This window comes from Solanum dulcamara, chromosome 2 (genome assembly GCF_947179165.1).
Source record: "Solanum dulcamara chromosome 2, daSolDulc1.2, whole genome shotgun sequence".
NCBI classification, from domain to species: Eukaryota; Viridiplantae; Streptophyta; class Magnoliopsida; order Solanales; family Solanaceae; genus Solanum; species Solanum dulcamara.
In genome coordinates this window covers 57,599,126-57,621,756 of record NC_077238.1, presented here as the reverse complement: position 1 = coordinate 57,621,756, position 22,631 = coordinate 57,599,126, and positions in this window count along the sequence as shown.

Here is a 22,631-nt window from a genome sequence, read left to right as displayed (position 1 = left end):
AATCTTAAGGCACCACATCATTAACCAAGTAATTAGAAATATCTGTAAACCACAAAATCAAATCATGTGATGCCCCACAACTTTCCTAATCTAGGAAAGTGTCTTATATCTCAACCCCATCTATTAACTTCATTGTTGTCTCTTATTCTAGTCTGGACAAGTGATCAGAAACCTAATTCTAAGTCTCTTTTCAGTCTCTTACTTTGAAGTCAAACTCTTGCAAAAGTAACACTTAACAAATTAGTCTTGTCTTCACATCCTTCTTTGCCAAAAGGTAGCTCAATGTTGCATCATTAGTGTGTCCAATAAATTTTGTGCCAAGAAAATAGGATCTGAACTTTTCAAATATAAAGACCATGACAAGCAACTCTTGTTTGGTCAATGTCACACCCTGAATCTACACCCTAGGTGAGGCCAGCACTCAGAAACCATTATTGGTTCCTAATCAAACCCTTGACCTGCCTAACTACTATGCCAAAGACTTAACTAATCGAAAATATAACTCAGATGAGCAGAATAAGTATATGCAAATTTAGCTTTCTAAATTTAAAATCACAATACTCATATATATTAATTATAACTCACTATTTTAAAACATGAACTCTGAAAATAACAGAATAAAGCTCTGTCTATGACTAGTCTATTAAGCCTCCAAAACTGACTTTGAAAATAGGTATCAGGATAGGCCCACAACTACCTCAAAATTCTATTAATGTAAGGACTGATATAAAGACTCAAGAGCTCCTCTGAATGAAAAAGTTCTCACTAAAGGCTGGAGGAAAATCTGATCTTTAATGATACGTGTGTTGAAGATCTCTATCATTTGTATCTACATCTAAACCGATATAGCATCAAATGTTGTCAGTTCATGGAATGTACGGTATATAAAATAACTGAAAAGAAACTAACTAAAGAAGGCTCAACTCAGCTCAATCAGCGAATACTCAATAAGATCAACTTATTAAAGCATGCAGTAACGAAATAGACAATGCTTTAAAATATAGTTAGATAATGCAACTCAGTATAAAAATAATATTTTTCTTTTGCGGAGTTTATCTATCCAATAACCATCACTTATGAGCTACGTGATGATACAATAAATTATTATCGTTGTCACAGCCGTCCAATATCTTGCCAGGATAAAAGATGCAAATCCTCTCATGGATCCATATAAAAGCCCTCAATGAGACTATGAGAAGTCGCTTGAATGAACGGCATGATCCTATCCTTTGCTGATACGTAGTTTATGGGGTTCGAGTTATTCTATACTATTACCCTAATTGGTGTTCAATACTACTCCGAAAAAAATATTTATTATTCTCATATCTCAAGTGAGTGTATGTACTCAATAAACTGATGTAATCGCATTGGACTTTACTCAATTATCTCAATTCTTCTCAACTCATCTCCTTTCTTTAAAGTGGTTATATTCTCTACTCAAAAGTATAACTTGGTTTCTCAACTAAAATTCAAAATAGATATTTAAATTCATTATTACTCAACTCATTTAGACTCAATAATGATCATGCTCAAAATAGTGAATAAAGACTTTTCATAACTCAAACTCATGCTCAAACTCTTTCTCAATTAAAAGAAAAAATATATCATCATTTAAACTCAAAACAGTGCATAAAATTAATCAATGCAACTTTCTCAACTAGGGTTTAAATGTAGACATGAACGATAATTTACGAACTTAAATCATGGAAATCATTACAATATATACATATATACAGAAAACTCAATAAGGAATTACATAGATAACTCATAAACTCAATTTAACAACTTGAAACTCACAATTCAACTCAACAGAAAGAAGATGTAGGGAATGAGGACAAACTCATGTATATGTTGTTATTAGTCTTACATACCTAGAATGATTATTATCTAAGAGAAACTCAAAGATCTTGCGTGAAACTCTTGAACCCTAGATTTGTTCCTTCACTCCAATCCTTGCTTTCAAAAGATTTTAAGTGTTAATGAGAGAAAAGCCTCATTGGGTATTGATAAAGGACTAATTTTAGTCACAAAATGTGATTGTTTTAATTTGGTAATGATGGGAAAGGGAAAAAATACCCTCACTTAAAATTTATCTTTGACCACTACGGGCTCTTCTATGGAACATAGAGTCTTCTACACATCGTAGAAGGCTGGTTGTAGAAGCTTGCTGCCAAAAATGAGATATTATGGAATTGGGCTACTTAGATCTATTACCAACTTCTACAGGTCATAGACCATAGGACGACTCATAAAAGTCCACTCATAGGTCTCCACTAAAAGGATGGGATAGGGGTCTATGGGTCCACCTTTACAGGTCAAACTAATTTGTACGGATCATAAACTTGGTTGTAGGACCTAGGTGCACATTCATGTAGCTATTAAAATGTGCCATTGGACCATACAACTGACTCTATGGATCATAAAGAGAATGAAGGCTCGTAAGGTTGAGTCATAGAAAGAGTCTTGGAACTGTGTAAATGGGTAAGTACTGAGGGTTTCTATGACCCCTCCTATGGCTCATAGAACACACTATGGGTCATAGACCTATTGAAAGTGGCGTTTTCTCAGTTATTCTCAAGGTTCTTAGAATTTATCTATGTTAAAATAGTATGGGGTGTTATAATCACTTTGTAGTTCCTTTGAGCAACATTCACGGTATTGCTAGCATACTACTGGGATGAAGAATCTTCTTACGCCTCTACCCTAACACTACACCAAGTACCATCTCACTAGCTTCACATATAATTTCAAATGATTGTTGCCAATCTAGTGAGATTAAGATAGGTGCCAAAATTAGCTTCTCTTTAAACTCTTCAAATGCCTTTATATAGGCCTCCTAAAAAAACTATCATAACCCAAGCTAGACCCTAAATGTGAGATAACATGAACTTGAAAATAATGTTAAATATGGAAGGTAACTCTTAACACATAGGAATCTAAATAAAAGATAATTTCAAACATGACATGTTAAATGAACGTAAACATACTAGTCAAGTTTGAAAATGCATCTACTACTTAGACGAGAGTGTAGGACACACCCTAGCTCACCCAAACCACAAGAAAGTTAAATATTCTGAACATAAAGAAATGACATAGAGGGTTATCCCTCAAATCTTGAGGACTCAGCAAAATAAGCAATCCTGAATAGAAACTTGAACTAGCCACATGGATAGGCAGAAGCGTCGTGACCTATATTATGAAATAATATAGGAAAAAGTATGTGTTAGTATATGGATTGTACTAAGTATATGAAAAATATATATAATGTAAATAAAATAACATAATAAGCATGAACATGAGATGCATGACCAAAATGTCTTTAAAACTTTGAAGTAAATCATAAATTATAATATGAGGTCAATGTATCAAAAAAAGACATCATTCAAAAGCTTGTAAGAAAATATTATCATTTTGTGGGATATGGATTGTAACTAACAATAAACCATATAATCTATAATATGGAGTCTAACAGTGGAGACTTGATCTTGACTTGAAACCTTAACCTTGACTTGGAGAAGAAACCTTGGGAGAGAACTTTGAGGGCCTTTGATGATTTCAGAAGATTAGGAGGCAAAAAAGAGTGTTTGAAGGGTTTATATAGTTATAGGATGCCCAAAATAGTACAAAACAACATAGTTTAGGAGTTAAGAGGGAAGGAAATATCTAAAATAACCCTAAATAAAATCTATCGAAGTGACCTTTGATTGGAACGTAGGGGTCATAGTGTAATGGCCCTCTAAGTTATTTTCTTAATACTTCTTCCATTTTTTCATTTAGATATTCCTATAGCAACCCCAGGTCATTTATGACCTGCTGGCACCGGTACCACGGCCGCCTGGTCATTTATTTGGGTTTTAGATCCGTTTCCCTATTTTGGAGCTTTTATAACTTGAAAAGTTAACTTCATTCATAACCTCAGGAAAACAACCTCAGAATGGAATTATGATAGTTCCATTATCTTCGAAATGGCCAAATTAGGCTAGGTGCATGGTCGGCAAGAGTTTTGAGGCAATCTATACGAGTTAGAGGCCATTTGGCTTTTTTGACTTTGAAAATTAGTCTATGGTTGACTTTCGTCAACATTCTTGGACAACGTACTCGGATGAGAATTTTGACCATCTAGTTAGCTCTAGAACATTGATTTTAGTCTACGACAATCTTTTGTTCGGTTCTCGAGACCTCCGGGTTCATTTTGACCCCCGAGGTGGATTTTGATATTTGGAGGTAGGACCCACATTTGATTGTAACAATCTCTGATGGTAATTTAGAATGTATCTTCGAGTCTCGAATATCATTTCCAATCAGATTCCACATACGGTTTGTATTTTTCCGACTCCAGATAACTTTGGAGCATCGGAACCAAGGATTTGGTAAATGTTGAAATCTGGTGGTGCGCTAGTGCACTATATCTGGTGCACCCTCGCCTTTATTAAAATAACCAATTTTAATATTTACTTGGAAATTAGCTTCACTTCATACCTCGATTTGTCCTTGGTTCAAGCTCAAATTTGACGATCTAATAGTCAAAATTCAAGATATTTTTATGGAGAATCTAGTGGTGTTCTCAGAAACGCGAGGAGAAGCGTCTTGTGAGGTAAGAAATTGAATTGATCTTCTGCTCTAGTGATTTTTGGAGTTGTATTTTGTTGAAATTGTGGAGGTTGTAACTTGATTAATTTAAACCCAATTTTCTGTTATTTTTGAGTCTAGATTATAGGGTTTTCTTGCAAAGATTGTGATTGTGTAATTTGTGTAGGTTGGAAGGTCCCAATTTTTCAGAATTAGATGATCAAGAAGCTTCCATTTTTTATCTTTTATTTGAATTTTGTGAATTATGGTTGCATTCTCATCTCACGTAGATTCCCACCCTGAATTATGTTATATTGTTGATTTGTGAGTGTGGGTGTTGTTTTGAACTTATTTTTAGGGTCAAATCCAAAATTTCATACGTGCATCCCATATTTCCTAGATTAGATCCCGAAATTGGTTCGTCTCTGAAAATCATGAATTTAGTGTCTAAATGACCATAATGATGTTGTGATTCTATTTTTGGTAGTATGACAGTGTTTTGAGGCCATTCTGAAGGAAAAAGCCCCGACATAGTGATTTGGAGCTTGCATGTTTGGCCTACAGGTATGCTACGACTTTCTTTTCATTAGATTAAGCCTGAATGTGTCAAATCATATTGAGATTGATGGAATTTGGGTTGGGTAGTTTACCTGTATATCTTAGGTATTAGAAATCATGTTTAGGCTTTTTATCGGGTTTTTGGGTATCTGGAAGCATATGTATGTTGCCATTATTCATCGGTATTATTAGGAGAGTTGAATGAGCACTTTGTTGATGTTGTGGAGTATGTAGGCCTTAGTAAAGGTTGCAAACCTGCTTTTCTTTCCCCAGTGTCTCTCTAGTAGACTTAGATCCTTGTATAATGGTGTGGCGAGCTAGTGCCTATAGTTGGCCTTATCTAGGCGATAACCTTACTCATAATAACACCCTCATCCTTAACTCGATGTAATAATGACTTTGAGATACTTCGTCTTCAGTTCAAGTTTTGGGGGCATATCAGTTGGCACATTAGGGACAAGATTCTTGGTACTGTTGTTCTTTAGTTGGAAAGAAGAATATTTAGCACCATGGGATAAATTATCTATGAGCATCCGAGTACCTAGTTCCGGCCTCCGTTTTGAATTATTAGGGAGTATCCGGGTACCAAGCCCCGACCTCTATTGGCTTGCTAGTATTATGAGCATCTGGGTACCCAGTCCTGGCCTCGATCATATTAATGCATTATGGCAACCATCCAGGTGCCCAGTCCTGGCCTAGACAACACCAATGTATTATGGCAAGCATTCTAGTACATAGTCCCAGACTTCACCACAGAGGATATTCCGGCGAGCATCTAGGTCCCAGTCCTGGCCTCGACCCCTAAGGCACCCCTAGTTTGTTGACTTTTGGAAATTCTAGGTTTGGAAATATGCAGTTCTGTGGTTCCTGACATCATAGATTCTTAGGTTTCCAGCATTGGTAGTTGTAGCTATTTTGTGTACTCAGCGGGCTTATGGAAGTTCTTTCGGATTTTTATTTAATTTGTGCACAAGTATCACTGGTGGGCTTATGGGGTCCCGGCTGTGTATAGTTAGATGCTTATGTTGATTCCTATGTAGGATTATTCCTCTTTTCCTTATTGTTTATACCTTTTCTATTTAGTCAGTCTCTGATGCCTACTGGGTACCTATTGTCTTAGTACTCATACTACACTCTGAACTACTTTCGTGATACAGGACCAAGCACCAGCTACTGCCATAGATATATCGAGCCTATTGCAAACAGCTTTGGAGAATAAGGTAAGCACTTAGCATTTTTGGATCATTTCTGTCTCTTTTAGTATGGATGGACCTTCTTTTGCCTTATGAGACTGGCCAGTTGTTGTATATGTATTTCTGGTCCACTTTCGGGACTTGTACTCATCTTTTATTTTGTAGCGGCTCTGTACTTATGACTTCCAGGTTCTGGGAGGAATCTTTAGTAATTTATATCATGTTTTGGGTTACTTTCGCTTATTCATTCTGCTAACTTTTATAATTTGTCACTTTTGTTTAGTTTCTTTCCTCAAACCAATTACTTGGAGTTTCGGGTTTATGGGTTAACTTACCTACAGGTGGATTATAGTAGGTTCCATCATGACCTAAGAAATAGGGTTATGACATGTTGGTAGCATAGCCCAGGTTCTTTGGTCTCACTTGTACAGACCTAATGTCTAGTAGAGTCTTACGGATCGGTGCAGAAACGTTCGTAACTTATCTTCAGGAGGCTACAAGATTCATTTAGGAACTATCTTTATATTGTTTCATTTTGTGCATTCCAATGTCTTATTGGGTTCCTGAAATCTCATTTGTTTCACTCTTTCACAGGGATGGTTTATACGTGCAGTACTATCAGAGATGATGACCCACCAGCGCTAGGAAGGCCTAGAGGCCAGCCCCTTAGAGTAGGCAGGAGAGCAGTACCAGCTACCAATCTAGAGATAGAGCTAGAGCTGGTAGAGGAGCATTAGGACACTCTTATTTCTCCTCAGCCGAAGGGGCCACCACTGGCAGCACGGCCCCCAGATGCACCAGTTGTGACCCTAGCATTACAGAAAGTGATTGTGCAGCTCCTCACGGCTATTGGGGTTGTACCACAGGCCCTAGACATAGTGGCAAGAATACCAGCACCGTGGGATCTGCCTACCCTACCAGCACTTAAGGTTCAGCTACCTCCACTAGTTGGTACACCCCTGCCAGCAGTTCCAGAGGGTGTGATTTCATTACAAGAGAAGAAAATATTAAGGGTATTTCAAAGGCATTCCCTCGCGACATTTTCTAGAGCTATTGGCGAGGATGCCATGAAGATCTTGACTACCTGTCAAGAGCAGCTCCATTCATTGGATCTTGTAGAGTCCAAAGACGTCAACTTTACCGCTTTCCAGTACAGAGGGGAAGCTAAGTAGTGGTGGTGCTCTTATTTATAATCCAGGCCAGATGGGTCACCACTATTGATATGGGATAAGTTCTCAAAGGATTTCCTGGATCGATACATCCCTAAGAGTGTTAGGGACAAACCTTGAGATTAGTTTACTCTAATGGAGAAGGGCCACATGATGATTGCCGAGTATAAGGCCAGATTTCATCACTTATCCCGTCATGCCACTATGATTATACCCATTGAGAAGGAGTGGGTATGATGTTTTGTATATGGATTGAGACCTTACCTGAGGTTGGGGATCGAGCACTTGGTTTTTGTTGGCTGCTCTCTTCTGGATGTGGTAGATCATGCCTGTACGATCGAGGTTATTCATTGCTAGTCCCAAGGGGGCAGCGATAAGAGGCCTAGATATTAGGGTAGCTACAGTGGGTCCCAGTCTACGGGCCGTGATAGTTATGACAGGCCCCGCCAGTGGTTCCATCAGGGTTAGTCCAGCCGGCCGGTTCAGACTGCCCTTCCAGCAGTTGAGGGTAGTCAGCCCTATTTAGAGGGTTCCACTGTAGGGCAGAGCTCGAGGGGATTAGGTCAGTGTTTTTCCTAACGTGGATGAGTTATCATAGTCCACTCAGCTTCAGGATGCTTTGATTGTGGCTCATGTAGCACTGGGCTAGAGCATGTCTCAGCCGAGCTAGACTATTGGTAGTAGCGTCACCTCGACCAGGAGGTATAGATCAGGTTCAGTGAAGCGGCGATGGTCAGCAAGGTATTCGGAGAGGTCTTCGGGGAGGCAAGTTAGGTGGCAGGGCAGATGGTCATATGATAGGGTGACATACCATTTTTATGCTGCTCCAGAGAGGGCAGAGGTTGAGGCATCCGATGATGTTATCACTAGTACTATCCTTATTTGTCATCAAATTACTTCTGCTTTATTTGATCTAGGTTCCATGTAATTCTATGTGTCTATATATGTTGCTCCCCGTCTAGTTATTGCTTATGAGTCATTTGAGGTGTCATTGCATGTTTTGAACTCGGTAGGGGATTTCTTGGTAGTGGATCAGTTTTGTAGATCCTGTGTGATGACTATTCAGGGGTATGAGACTCAAGCAGATCTTATTTTACTGGATATGTTGGACTTTGATGTTATTCTGGTCATGAATTGGCTATCTCTTCATCATGCGATTTTGTACAGTTATGCCAATACCTTTACATTAGACATGCCTAGCATTCCTCCGGTCTTGTGGCGAGGCACTTATAGTCGCTCACCAATTAAGATCACATCTTTTACATAGGACCGATGGCTAGTTGCATCTGAGTGTTTGGCGTACTTGGCATATGTCCATGATATGTCCAGCGAGGCCCTTATTGTTTATTTAGTCCCTTTTGTTAGGGAGTTTACTGATGTCTTCCCTACTGACCGACGTAGCCTACCCTAGAGAGAGGTATTGACTTTGCCATAGATTTGCAGTCGGGCACTAAGCTCATTTCTATACCACCTTACTATATGGCCCCCGCCGTACTCAAAGAGCTTAGTGTGCAGCTTGAGGATCTTCTAGGTAACGGGTTTATTCACCCGAGTGCATCACCGTGGGGTGCACCCTTCCTATTTTTTAAGAAGAAGGATAGGACTATGCGGATGTGTGTTGATTTTAGTCAGCTGAACAAGGTGATGGTGAAAAACCATTACCTCATGCCTCATATCGATGATCAATTCGACCAGCTTAAGGTGTGGCCGTGTTTTCTAAGATTGACTTGATGTCTGGCTACCACATATTGCGGATTAGAGTAGCTGACATTCCTAAGACTATTTTCCAGACTCGCTATGGCCATTACGAGTTCCTTATGATGTCGTTTAGGCTTACTAATGCCCTACAATTTTTATGAACCTGATGACTCGAGTATTCAGGCCTTATCTTGACTCCTTCATGATTGTATTCATTGATGATATACTGGTATACTTACAGAGTAGGGAGGAACATGCGCAATACTTGAGGGTTGTGCTCCAGACTTTAAGAGATTAGTAGCTTTATGCTAAATTCTCAAAGTGTGAGTTTTGATTAGAGTCTATGGAATTTCTGGGACATATGGTATCTAGAGAGGATATCAGGGTAGATCCGATAAAGATTGAGGCTATTCGTGGTTGGGGTAGTCCTATATCTGTTACAGAGATTTGGAGCTTTGTTGGATTAGTTGGGTATTATAGGCGCGTTATTTAGGGTTTCTCCACCATTGCATCCCCATTTACCCATTTGATCTGCTAGGATGTTCCCTTTGTGTGGTCCGAGAAGTGTGAGTTGAGCTTTTGGAAGCTTAAGGAGTTGCTTACCAATGCTCATGTTCTGAATCTTCTAGTTGAGGGAGAGATCTTTTTGGTATATTTTGATGCTTCTAGTGTGGTTCTTGGATGTGTATTTATGCAGTTGGGCCAAATTATTGTGTACGCTTCTTGAAAATTGAGAGTGCATGAGCACAACTACCCCACTCATGACCTAGAGCTGGCGGGGGTAGTTTTCACGCTCAAGATATTGAGGCACTACTTATATGGAGTCCATTGCAAGATCCATATAGATCACTGTAGCTTACAGTACATTATGAGCTAGACGGATCTTAATTCTAGACAACAGAGTTGTATTAAGCTACTATCGAAATATGACATATCTATCCTCTACAACCCGAGCAAGGCAAATGTAGTAGAGGATAACTTGAGCTGGAAGATGGGGAGTATGATAGTTTAGCCTACTTTTCTGCTATGGGGCAACCACTAGCCTTGGACATCTAGTCTTTGGCAAATAGGATAATCAGGTTGGACATCTCATATTTTGGATCGATTTTGGCTTTTGTGGGAGCTCGGTCAACTCTGTTGGATAAGATTTGTAGCTGGTAGTTCGAGGATGGGACATTAGTAGATCTTTGAGAGTTAGTATTGTGAGGCGAGGATGGCTAGGTTTCTATAGATTAAAATAGGATACTACAGTTTGATGGTTGCCTTTGTGTCCCAAGAGTTGGAGACTTCATTTAGTTGATCCTTCGTAAATGATTCCAGGTACTCTATTCATCTGAGCACCGCAAAGATGTATTAGAATTTGAGACAGCATTACTAGTGGTATGGCATGAGGAGAGATATAGTTGAGTATGTATCCTGTTGTTTAAGTTTCTAATAGGTTAAGGCCGGGCATCAGTGACCTGGTGGAGTCCTTCAGAGATTACCCATTCTCGGGTGGAAATAGGAACGGATTACCATGGACTTCGTAATTGGATTACCTTAGACACCCAGAAGTAATGATGGTATTTGCGTCATCGATGATCGATTGACCAAGTCATCATATTTCATGCCTATATGGTCCACTTTTACTGGTGATCGTCTAGCTTAGATCTAAATTCAGGAGGTGGTCCATCTGCACGGAGTACTAGTGTCCATTATATCACATAGGGGATCTTAATTTACTTCCAGTTTCTAGAGGGCCTTTTAGAGAGAGTTGGGCACTCGAGTTGATCTTAGCACGGCATGTCATCCACAGACCGATGGTCAGTCAAACCATACTATTCAGGTTCTGGAGGATATACTGCGAGCTTGTGTATTAGAGTTTTAGGGTCATTGGGAGCAATACTTGCCTTTGGAAGAGTTTTAGTACAACAAAAACTACCACTCTAGCTTTTATGGATTTGATGAAAAGGGTCTTTAAGTAATACTTGGATACTTTTGTGATTATCTTCATTGATGATATCTTGATTTATTCTCGAAGTGCGAAAGAGCATGCCGATCATTTGAGGATTATGTACGCAAAGTTTAGCAAATGTGAATTTTCGTTAAGGCCGATTGCTTTCCTTGGTCACATTATATTTAGAGAAGAAATTATAGTTGATCCAAAGAAGATCGAAGCAATTAGGAATTGGCCTAGACCGTTGAGTCGTTCTGATATTTGGAGTTTTTCTAGCTTAGCCAGTTATTATAGATGGTTTGTGGAAGGTTTCTCTTCCATTTCATCACCCTTGACTTTATTGACAAAAAAAAGGTGAAGTTCCAATGATCGGATACTTGTGTGAAAATCTTCCAAGAGTTAAAGGAAGGGTTTGATGGGTTTGTTATATATTATGATACTTCACAGGGTGGTCTTGGTTGTGTCCTAACGTAAAATATCAAGGTAATAGCTTATTTTTCAAGGGAACTCAAGGCACATGAGAAGAATTACCCTACGTATGACTTGGAGTTGGCGGTGATGGTATTTTCTTTAAAGTTTCGGAGGCACTACTTATATGGTATCCATGTCGATATTTTCTTTGGAATATGTGTTTACTCAAAAGAACTTGAATCTTCGATAAAGAAGATGGCTTGAACTATTAATGAATTATGATATGGTGCGCTATACCATCCGGGTAAGGAAAATGTGGTTGCCAACACCCTTAGTAGATTGTCCATGAACAGTGTTGCTCATATTGAGGATGAAAATAAAGAACTAGTTCGGGATGTACATAGAATAGCCAGTTTGGGTGTTCGATTAGTAGATTCCAAGGATGGTGGTATTATTGTGAAAAATGGTTACGAATCATCTCTCATGGCGGATCTAAAGTCAGATCAATATAATGATCCTTCTTTGGTTGAATTGAAGAAAGCGTTTGCCAAAAAAGCCATTAAGGCTTTCTCCCAAGGGGTGGATGGTGTTTTGAGATATCAAAGTCGATTGTGTGTTCCGTATGTTTATTGCTTGAAAAAATGATATTTTACAAAGCTCATAGTTCGTGGTATTATATTCATCCTAGTTCCACCAAGATGTATCGAGATTTGAGAGAAGTGTATTCATGGAATGGCATGAAGAGGGATATTGCAGAATTTGTTGCTAAGTGTCCCAATCATCAACAAGTAAAAGTTGAGCACCAAAAATTTAGAAGTTTGGTTCAGGACATTGAGATTCCTACTTCGAAGTGGGAAGCCTTGAATATGGACTTTGTTACTGTTTTGCCTTGTACTCGTCGGCAAAACGACTCTATTTGGGTGATTGTCGACCAAATAACCAAGTTAGCTCATTTTCTCACAGTTAAGACTTCCTATCAACTAAGGACTATGCTAGATTGTATATCCGAGAATTGATTAAGATTTATGGTATTCCATTGTCTATCATTTCGGATTGAGGTACCCAGTTTACATTTTAGTTTTGGAGATCTATCCAAAAAGGTATGGATACCCAAGTGAAACTCAGTACGACTTTTCACCCACAAATGGATGGTCAGGCCGTATATACCATTCAGACATTAGAGGATATGTTGAGAGCATGAGTGATTGATTTTAAAGTAAATTGGGATGACCATTTACTGTTAATAGAATATGCTTATAATAAGAGTTATCACTCTCAATTTGAAGCTTTGTACGATAGACGGTGTAGATCCCTTATCGGTTGGTTTGAGGTAGGTGAAGTTCCTTTGATAGGACTCAAGTTGGTATTTGAGGCAATGGAGAAAGTTAGACTCATTAGAGAAAGATTGATAACAACCCAAAGCCGAAAAATGTCCTATTCATATATAAGGAGAAAGGAACTTGAATTTGAAGTTAATGGTTGGGTTTGGTTGAAAATTCACCCATGAAGGGTGTGACGCATTTTGGTAATAAAGGGAAGCTAAATCCCCGGTATGTTGGCCTATATCAGATTTTGAAGCATATTAGTAAAGTGGCTTATGAATTGGATTTGCCTTCAGATTTGGCATCGGTGCATTCGGTGTTCCATCTATCATTATTGAGGAAGTTTGTGGGTGATCCTAGATATATTGTTCCATTATATATCATTGAGGTTAAGGGAAGTCTTTCTTATGAAGAGGTTCTAGTTGAGATCTTTGACCGGCAAATTAGAAAGTTGAGAAACAAAGAAATAGCTTTAGTTAAAGTGTTATGGAGGAATTAAGAGGTTGAGGATGCTACATGGAAGGACGAAGCCGATATGATGTCCCGATATCCTCATTCTGTGCCTAGTTGAGGTATTTAGTTCCTTCATGATCCAACCAACCCAAATTATGTGTTTTAGTTGTTCTCATGTTTTCATATGCATTCATGTTCATGAAGTGAGTTTTAAAGTCATATTTTTGATTGAGATTAAAGATTTCATGTTTTATGCATTATCGAGATGTTTTACATTCATGTTGGGTTGTTATGTTCCTTTCCTATTCCATTCATTCTAGCTTGAGTCCCATTTGAGGACAAATGTTCCCAAGGGGGAGATATTGTAAGACCCCAGAATTTGGAAAGTCAAAAACCGAGGATGAAAACATGAAATTACTGAAACCTACAATTTTTGGCACCAGGTGATGACCACGGAAGGCCATCATAGGTCGTGGTAGGCACCATGGACTATGGTGGTAACCCTGAGGGTCAGTCTTACAGGGTGAGGTCCACAATAGGGAACCACTGACTGTGGTGAGTACCATAAGACATAAAGCCCTCCATGGTCACCCCTCCTTGAGACCTCAGAAAAGGATCCCAAGGAAAGGATATCACCTCACCACCACGGACTGTATATCCCTTCATGGACCGTGGTAGGTTCTGTGGCATTCACTCCTGTAGGCTACCTGATAGGTCCTGCACCATGCCCATGTTTCATGGGCAATAATGCACTTCACGGATCATGAAGGGTTCCGTGGAGGAAGTTCTAAAGATCTTCTCTGCAACTCCAAGATTCAAGTTTAAGACAATCATCATGGACACCACCACGGGCTGTGATGAGCATCACGGACTATTATGGGTCCTCCATGGTGAGTTCTAGTTCTAGTTAAATGAAGTGTATTTTAGTCATTCCCTATTATTTCATTATTGTATGTGGAAGTTTTTAGGAATAGATTCAGTATGAAATTGTCCTAAATACTCTTAAACCTATTATTTTTCCTTATTAATTTTCAATCAACTTTAAGACTTTTCTCTCAAGGTTCATTCAAGGGTTCATCTTCTTTATCAAGTTTGACTAGAATTTCTTCAAGAACAAGTACTGTTTTGCAATTCTAAGGCCAAATTCAACCAAGGTATGTAGGGATTGATCCATGGGTCCTTTTCACCCATGGAGTCCCAAGGTTTTCATTCAAATCTTATGAATTTCAATTGGACTTGTAACCCTAGTTTGTTGAATTGCATTGGGCTTTTTCAATTATGTTTTTAATCATTATAAATTATCATTATAAGTGTGTTTATACATGAATTACATGATTTTATGTTGAATTATGAATGCCCATGCATAAAGCTATTTTTAATGATGATATTATGAAGTATTATTATGAATTCAATGATTTAAAGGTATTATCATGGTTTTTATTCAAATTAACTATGTATATGAGTTTTACACTAAATTCAACTATGAATTATGATCGTGGATTACAATTATGTTCAAGTTATGAATTACATGCAAGTTATGAAGAGAGGTGACTTAGGGCCCTATGTGGTGACCTAGGAACCTCATTTCATAAATTATACAAGTATGATTTATAATGATGAAAGGTCAATACTCACATTGGAATTATGTTATAAAATGAGCTATTATATGAATTATGAAGTTTATGAACAAGTTTATGATATATGTTAAGTATGACTACTATGTTATGTATTCCATAGGATTTGACTTAGCACCGAGTGAATTAGAGGTGGGGGCCCTACCAAAAGCTATAGTAGCAGCCTCAAGTCACTTAAACTACGTGCCACCATAGGTTTCCCTCATGGCTTAGCTAGTGGATCCACATATAGCATATGTACATGACCCGCCTAGCGGGGTAGAGTCTACCTTGGTAAGTAGATTCCCCTTTCTTCTGTTGTATGGGGAGACATCGGGATTCCATGTTATAGCTCGCATGGTCTTATTGTCGGTTATGGTTCTATCCCACATACATATGGTATTTTATGTACTTTCACAATTTCAACTATTCCTTTTAAATGCTTTGATCTTTATGGTTTTCTCCTTATTTCACTTATCCTCTTTATCTTGTACTAAATTGATCATTGCATCTTATGATTTATGTTCCATGTCATACCCTCATACTTAGTACATTAAAAAGTACTAACACAGATTTGTTGCCTAAATTGTTTCATAATAGGGGTTGAGTGTGATGACTATGGATTTATCTTACTACCTTATACGAACGATTCTTTAAGAGCTGAAATTAATTATTTAACTTGATATCTTTGGTTCTTATTCATAAATTGAAGAAGGTGATTAGTCTTATACTAATTATTGTCTCTAATTTCTTCGATATAGGGGTTTAGATAACTTTTGATCTAAGTTCTTGAATTGACTCTATTAGTATCATAATTAATTTTAGTCCGCTAATTTTGAATACTAAGATCAATTAGGATTCTTTGCTTTTTTCTTAAAAGTTCACATATCTTTCAATTTTTATCTTTAATTTTTTATAATTTTGCTTACGCCTTATTTTTTTGGTTATTCAGGTAATCCAATTCTTATCAAGTTGTATCAGAGCGATTTTATCAAGGTTCTATTCTTAAAAATCTTGGGAGTTTCAAAAAAACTTGTCTTTATTGTAGTATCTTAAAAGTAAGCTACATAACAAAAAAAAAGTTTAAAAAAGAGCCAAAAAATGTAAATTACCCAAAATAAATCAATTGTTTGATAATTAAGGCATTTTTAAGTAACTCCAGATTTGTTTTGATTCTTGATTTTCAACCTCAAAGAGAAAATCAAGAAGAGGAAATATTTGAAGTCTAATCTTGTTACACAAAGTGATCTTTCTCTTGTCTCATCAATCCCAATTCCCCTGGATATTGAACAATTCTTTTTCTTTGTACATCTTACTTCTAAAATATTATTGCTAATAGGGTTTATATATAAATCCTGAAGGATCCATCCAAAGGTAGTAATTTGGGCGGGAAAAGAAAAAAGAGAGTGAGATCAATAGAGTAAAGAAAAAGCCAAATTGATAGATATTTTGTTCTTTAATATATTTTTAGATGTCTCAAACAGGTAAGAAAATTGAAGATGGAACACAAATAATACCAATTGTTCTGTAGTATTGATTACACGATTGGAGAATATGAATGTCACCTTTGATAAATTGAGGAGGAAAAATATTTTTCATACATGGTGTGGAATAAATGGTAATATTTTCTCTATGATTATTGATAGTGAAAGTGGTACTAATGTGATAAGTTCATACGTGGTAGAGAAGTTGAAACATACATGCATCAAACACACTACTCCTTATAAGCGATAATGGTTGAATGACTTTGATGAGCTTAAGGTGACTAAGCAATGCATGATTTCTTTCTCCATTGGGAGGTATTTCGATGATGTTCTTTGGGATGTAATTCCAATGAAATATTGTCATTCATGTTTGGACGTCCCTAGCAGTTTAGTAGGAATGCAATTCATGATAGGAGAAATAATAAAGTTTCTCTTGAGTTAAACAATAAAAAATATATACTTGCACCTTCAAATCCATCCCAAGTTTATGAAGATTAGAAACGTGTGAGAGAAGCGATGAAAAATTTTGAGAGAGAAAAGAATGAGAAGAGAAAGGGATTGTATGTTGACATTCGAAGAGAGGAAAAAGGAGACGATGTATTTTGTGAATAGAATGGGGTGTCAAATGTGGTAACATGTGAGATCGAGAGAAAAGAAAATAGAGATGACCATAAGATCATAAGGAAGAGCGATGATCGTGAGGTCAAGAGAGGAAAACAAGAGAATTTGAATGAGGTTATTTCTTATTCTAACTCTAACATTCCTACTTCTTCTAGTTGTTTTCACTCTCTTGTAGGTACTCATGGGAAATTTTGCATTGGATGAGCTTAATCCGAAGGTAGTTTATACTAAAATTGCATTGAAAAATTTCATGTTGACAATAATGATAAAGGTAAAGAGAATTATTTTGAGTCTATTCAAGATAAGACTCATGAAAAAAAGTTCAAGAAGGCAATATTTATCTAACAACAATGAGAAAGGAAAAATGAGATGATCATATTATTCCTTTGCTACAAAATACCAAGTACGGTATGTATAATTGGTTTATTCACATTCTTGGTATTCCTAGAACACCTAAGATCGTTTTGGATGTAATGAATCACGCTCTTAATTCTTATATTGGTGACTTTGTTAATTTTGAGGATGATGATATTTTGCTATATAACAAGTCATTAATTATAATTTCTAAGTTCAATACAAGTAGTTGAATCTATTTTCAAATAGAGCACGACATAGTTGATTTTGGATTCTCACTTGTTCAAAAGATGTGTGATATTTGTGCGAGGAGGATTTTAAAGGAGATAGACGATCTTTCTCTTAGTCTAGTGTTAAATAAGTGCTTGTGTGATAGCTTGTTGGAATATGATTCTTTATATGTGATGAGTCATAATTCTTCAAGTGTTGGTGATTGTGAGCTTAAAAAGGTATTTCTTACTAGTGATAAGGAGATGCATGATTATCAGATATTAGTGATCAAATACTCTTTATTGGACCTATTCATAATTTCTTATTTAAAAATTTGAGAAATTACTTAGAATTTAATGGAGATTCTAAATTGAATTATATAAGTTCTTCTAACCTTCTTGGAAACTACTGTGTTTATGTGAACATTTTTTATGTGGAAGAATCTTTGGAAGGTATAATTGAGGATTTTTGGCTATATTGTAAAAGTGTCCAATTTGATGGAAATTTTGTATTATCTTTGCCATACCCATTGGAGTACAAATTATTTTCAAGAAGAGGGGAATGATAGCATCCACTTGGCATACTTTCATTAAAATTAATGGACTTCAATGAAAAATCAAGAATATGCTTATCACGAAAGAAGTGTCCAAATTCAAGCCTAAATGGAAGAAGATTGGCCAGCATGAAGCCCCAAAATAGAGCCCAAAAGAGAATGACGTTCAAAGTCAAGGTTTCCTAGTTTAAAAGTTCCTTATTCTAAAGTTTCCTAGTTTAAAGTTTCCTAATTTAAAAGTTTCCTAGTTATTATTTTCATAAAAGTAGGATTTGAATCCCATTCTAATTGGGATAGGTTTTCCCTATATATATAGGGGTGGATTTTGTTATTTTTAAAGGGACGAGATGATTACTATTATTTGAGAGGTTTCTCTTTTTTACACCTTTGTGTGTGATAACTATGATTTATCCTAAAACCTTATGAGAACGATTTTTTAGCAGGTAAGATTAATTCTTTAACTTGATATATTTGGTTCTTATTCATAAATTAAAGAAGGTGATTAATCTTATACTAATTATTGTCTGTAATTTCTTCGATATAGGGGTCTAGATCACTTTTGATCTAAGTTCTTGAATTGACTCTATTAGTATCATAATTAGTTTTAATCCAATAATTTTGAATACTAAGATCAATTAGGGTTCTTACAATGTTTTTTGAAATTTGAGGATTTTATTTTCGAATTTCACATATCTTTCAATTTTTGTCTTTAATCTTTATAATTTCTCTTACGAATTATTTTCTTGTTTATTCAGGTAACCCGATTCTTATCATATTATCTTAGGGTTTTTCCTAGTCAAGTCACAGCTTATTGAAGATTTGAAAAGTATAAAAAAAATGCAATAAATAACAAAGCACGAAAAGAGTTAGAGCAATTCTTTTTGTAGACTACTTCTACTTCCAGAATTATTAAAGGAGAACAAGAATTTTGTGTATCGAGGTGTGGGAATCCTTTTTGAAACTAAACCTAGAGCGATGGAACCCTAGTTTTCCTAGATACCGGATTTTTGATCATCAGCACCACTAATGGACGAACTGGCCACTAGTCAGCCACCTCCGGTGACTAACCAGAGAAATCTCTCTGAGTTTCCACTTCTTGTTCAACCTAACAAGCCTACTAGTTCAAATCCTCTCATCAATCCTTTGTTGTCCTCGTGTACTAATAAGTTTCGTAAAGATAATAATGGTAATGCACAAGAAATGGAACAATATGCAAACATTATTAAAGAAAACAAATCATCAATCGTTGCTACGTCCCTTATTGAGCCCATCCCCATAAAGAAGATCTGCTATAATAATTGAATTCCATAGTTACATGGATAGAAGAAGAAGTTGATCGAATGAATACCATTGAGAATTTATAATATGCGGTGATTGGTAAATTCTCATATGAGTGGCTAGAATTAGATTACCTTCGGATTCAAATACCCAAGCAATACAATATAAAAGGTGACTGTAAAATTGGCTTATTGAGGAATAGACATATACTAATGAGATTCAATCTTCAACAAGATTTTATTAATGTAATGTAAAAACCAAGTTACTACATTCTTGCTACGGATGGATACTCATATCGTCATAATTTTAGTACCCCAAAGATATACAACAACAACAACAACAACAACCCAGTGCAATCCCACATCGTAGGGTCTGGGGAGGGTAAAGTGTACACAGACCTGACTTCTACCAATGTAGGACGGCTGTTTCCGAAAGACCCTCGGCTCATTAGAAGCATAAAAAAGGTCAGACAAGAGTATTCAAAGTATATAAATAGATAACAAAATAATCAAAGCACAAAAGGAGAAGGTATTATTAGATAGTAACATAAATACCATTAATCAAAGTACAAGATACAAGGAATCATAGTGCCTTAATACGCCTACGGCTAAGGTGGAGAAAAGCCACTATTTGCTAGCCTTCTACCCTAATGCGTGTCCTCCACACCCTCCTATCTAAGGTCATGTCCTCGGTAAGTCGTAAATGCGTCATGTCCTGTCTGATCACCTCTCCCCAGTATTTCTTCGGCCTACCCCTACCTCTTCTGAAACCATCCATGGCCAACCTCTCACATCTCCGCACTGGTGCATCTGGGACTCTCCTCTTCACATGTCCAAACCATCTCAGTCGCTTCTCCCACATCTTGTCTTCCACCGAGGCCACTCCTACCTTGTCTCGAATAGCCTCATTTCTAATCCTGTCGCTCCTAGTATGCCCACACATCCATCTCAACATCCTCATCTCGGCAACTTTCATCTTTTGCACGTGGGAGACCTTAACTGGCCAACACTCCATCCCGTATAACATAGCTGGTCTAACCACCACTTTGTAGAACTTGCCCTTAAGTAGTGGTGGCACCTTCTTGTCACACAACACACCGGAGGCGAGCCTCTATTTCCTCCATCCTGCCCCAATACGATGTGTGACATCCTCGTCTATCTCCCTGTTGCCTTGCATTATAGAACCAAGGTACTTAAAACTACTTTTCTTTTGGATGGCTTGGTCCCCGAGCCTAACTTCCGCGCCAACCTCCTGAGGTGCCTCTCTGAACTGGCACTCTAGGTACTCTGTCTTAGTCCTACTCAGCTTAAACCCTTTAGACTCCAAGGTGCGTCTCCAATCTTCCAACTTAGTGTTAACTCCGCTACGAGTCTCATCGATGAGGACTATGTCGTCCGCAAAAAACATACACCATGGCACCTCACCTTGAATTTGTCGCGTCAATACATCCATCACCATGGAAAATAGAAACGGTCTCAAGGCTGATCCTTGATGCAACCCCATCACCACCGGGAAGTGTTCTGAGTCCCCTCCTACTGTCCTTACCCTGGTTTTGGCACCCTCGTACATGTCCTTGATCAACCTTATATACACTACCGGTACACCTTTAGCCTCAAAACATCTCCATAGTATCTCTCGAGGGACTTTATCATAAGCCTTTTCTAAGTCGATGAATACCATATGCAAGTCTCTCTTCCTCTCTCTATATTGCTCCATTAGTCTCCTCATAAGATGGATGGCTTCCGTAGTTGAGCGTCCCGGCATAAATCCGAACTGGTTCTCTGAAATAGACACGCCTCTCCTCACCCTCATCTCCATAACTTTTTCCCACACTTTCATAGTATGGCTTAGAAGCTTGATACCTCTGTAGTTGTCGCAACTCTGGCTATCCCCCTTATTTTTGTATAGAGAGATCATGATGCTCGACCTCCATTCTACGGGCATCATTGCAGTCGTAAAGATAATATTAAATAACCTAGTCAGCCATTCCAAACCTACCGAGCCTGCACTCTTCCAAAATTCTCCAGGGATCTCGTCAGGTCCGGTCGCTCTTCCCCAGCGCATCCTACAAACAACACCTTTAACCTCATCGACCGTAATACTGCTACAACCCCCAATATCGTGACTCCTTCCTGTATGTTACAAATCTCCCAACACAATTTCTGTGTCCCCACTGTCATTCAAAAGTTTATGGAAGTAAGACTGCCATCTTTGTTTGATAAGGGTCTCCTCTGTCAGTACTTTTCCATGCTCGTCTTTAATGCACTTCACTTGATCCACATCGCGTGCCCTTCTCTCCCGGGCCTTGGCTAGCCAGAATAACTTCCTGTCCCCGCCTTTCTCTTCTAGTTCAGCATAAAGGCGTTCAAAAGCTGTCGTTTTTGCCATTGCAACCGCCGACTTCGCCTCCTTCCTCGCTATCTTATACAGTTCCCCATTCGTCCACTTCTCCACCTCATCCTTGCTCTCCATCAACTTAGCATACGCCAGCTTCTTTGCTTCCACTCTCCCTTGCACTTCTTCATTCCACCACCAGTCCCCTCGATGCCGTCTACGACTGCCTGTTGAGACTCCTAACACTTCCTTTGCTACAGCCCTAATACAACTAGCTGTCCTATCTCACATACCGTTCGCATCCCCACTACTATCCCAGGCTCCCATATCCTTCAATTTCTCTCCCATCTCTAGGGCCCTAATGGTTGTCAAACTCCCCCATCTGATCCTAGGTCGTTTTTCCCCGACCCTCCTCATCCTCGTCATCTTAATCCCTAAATCCATCACTAAGAGCTTATGTCGGGTTGTAAGGTTATCGATCGGGATGACCTTACAGTCTTTGTACAAACCTTTATCATCCTTCCTAAAGAGTAAAAAATCTATCTGAGTTTTAGCCACTGAGCTACGGAAGGTTACCAAGTGGTCCTCCTTCTTTGGGAAACTCGAGTTGGCTATCACTAACCCGAAAGCTCTTGCGAAATCCAAAAGTGAGATTCCTCCTCCATTTCTGTCCCCGAAGCCAAAGCCCCCATGTACATCATCATACCCTCCTGAAATAGACCCGATGTGCCCATTGAAATCCCCTCCCACGAAAAGCTACTCAGTAGGTGGTATGCCTACCACTAACTCATCCAAATCCTCCCAAAAACGCCTCTTATCCTCCTCGCGTAAGCCCGCTTGCGGCGCATAGGCTTTAATAACGTTCAACGTGATCC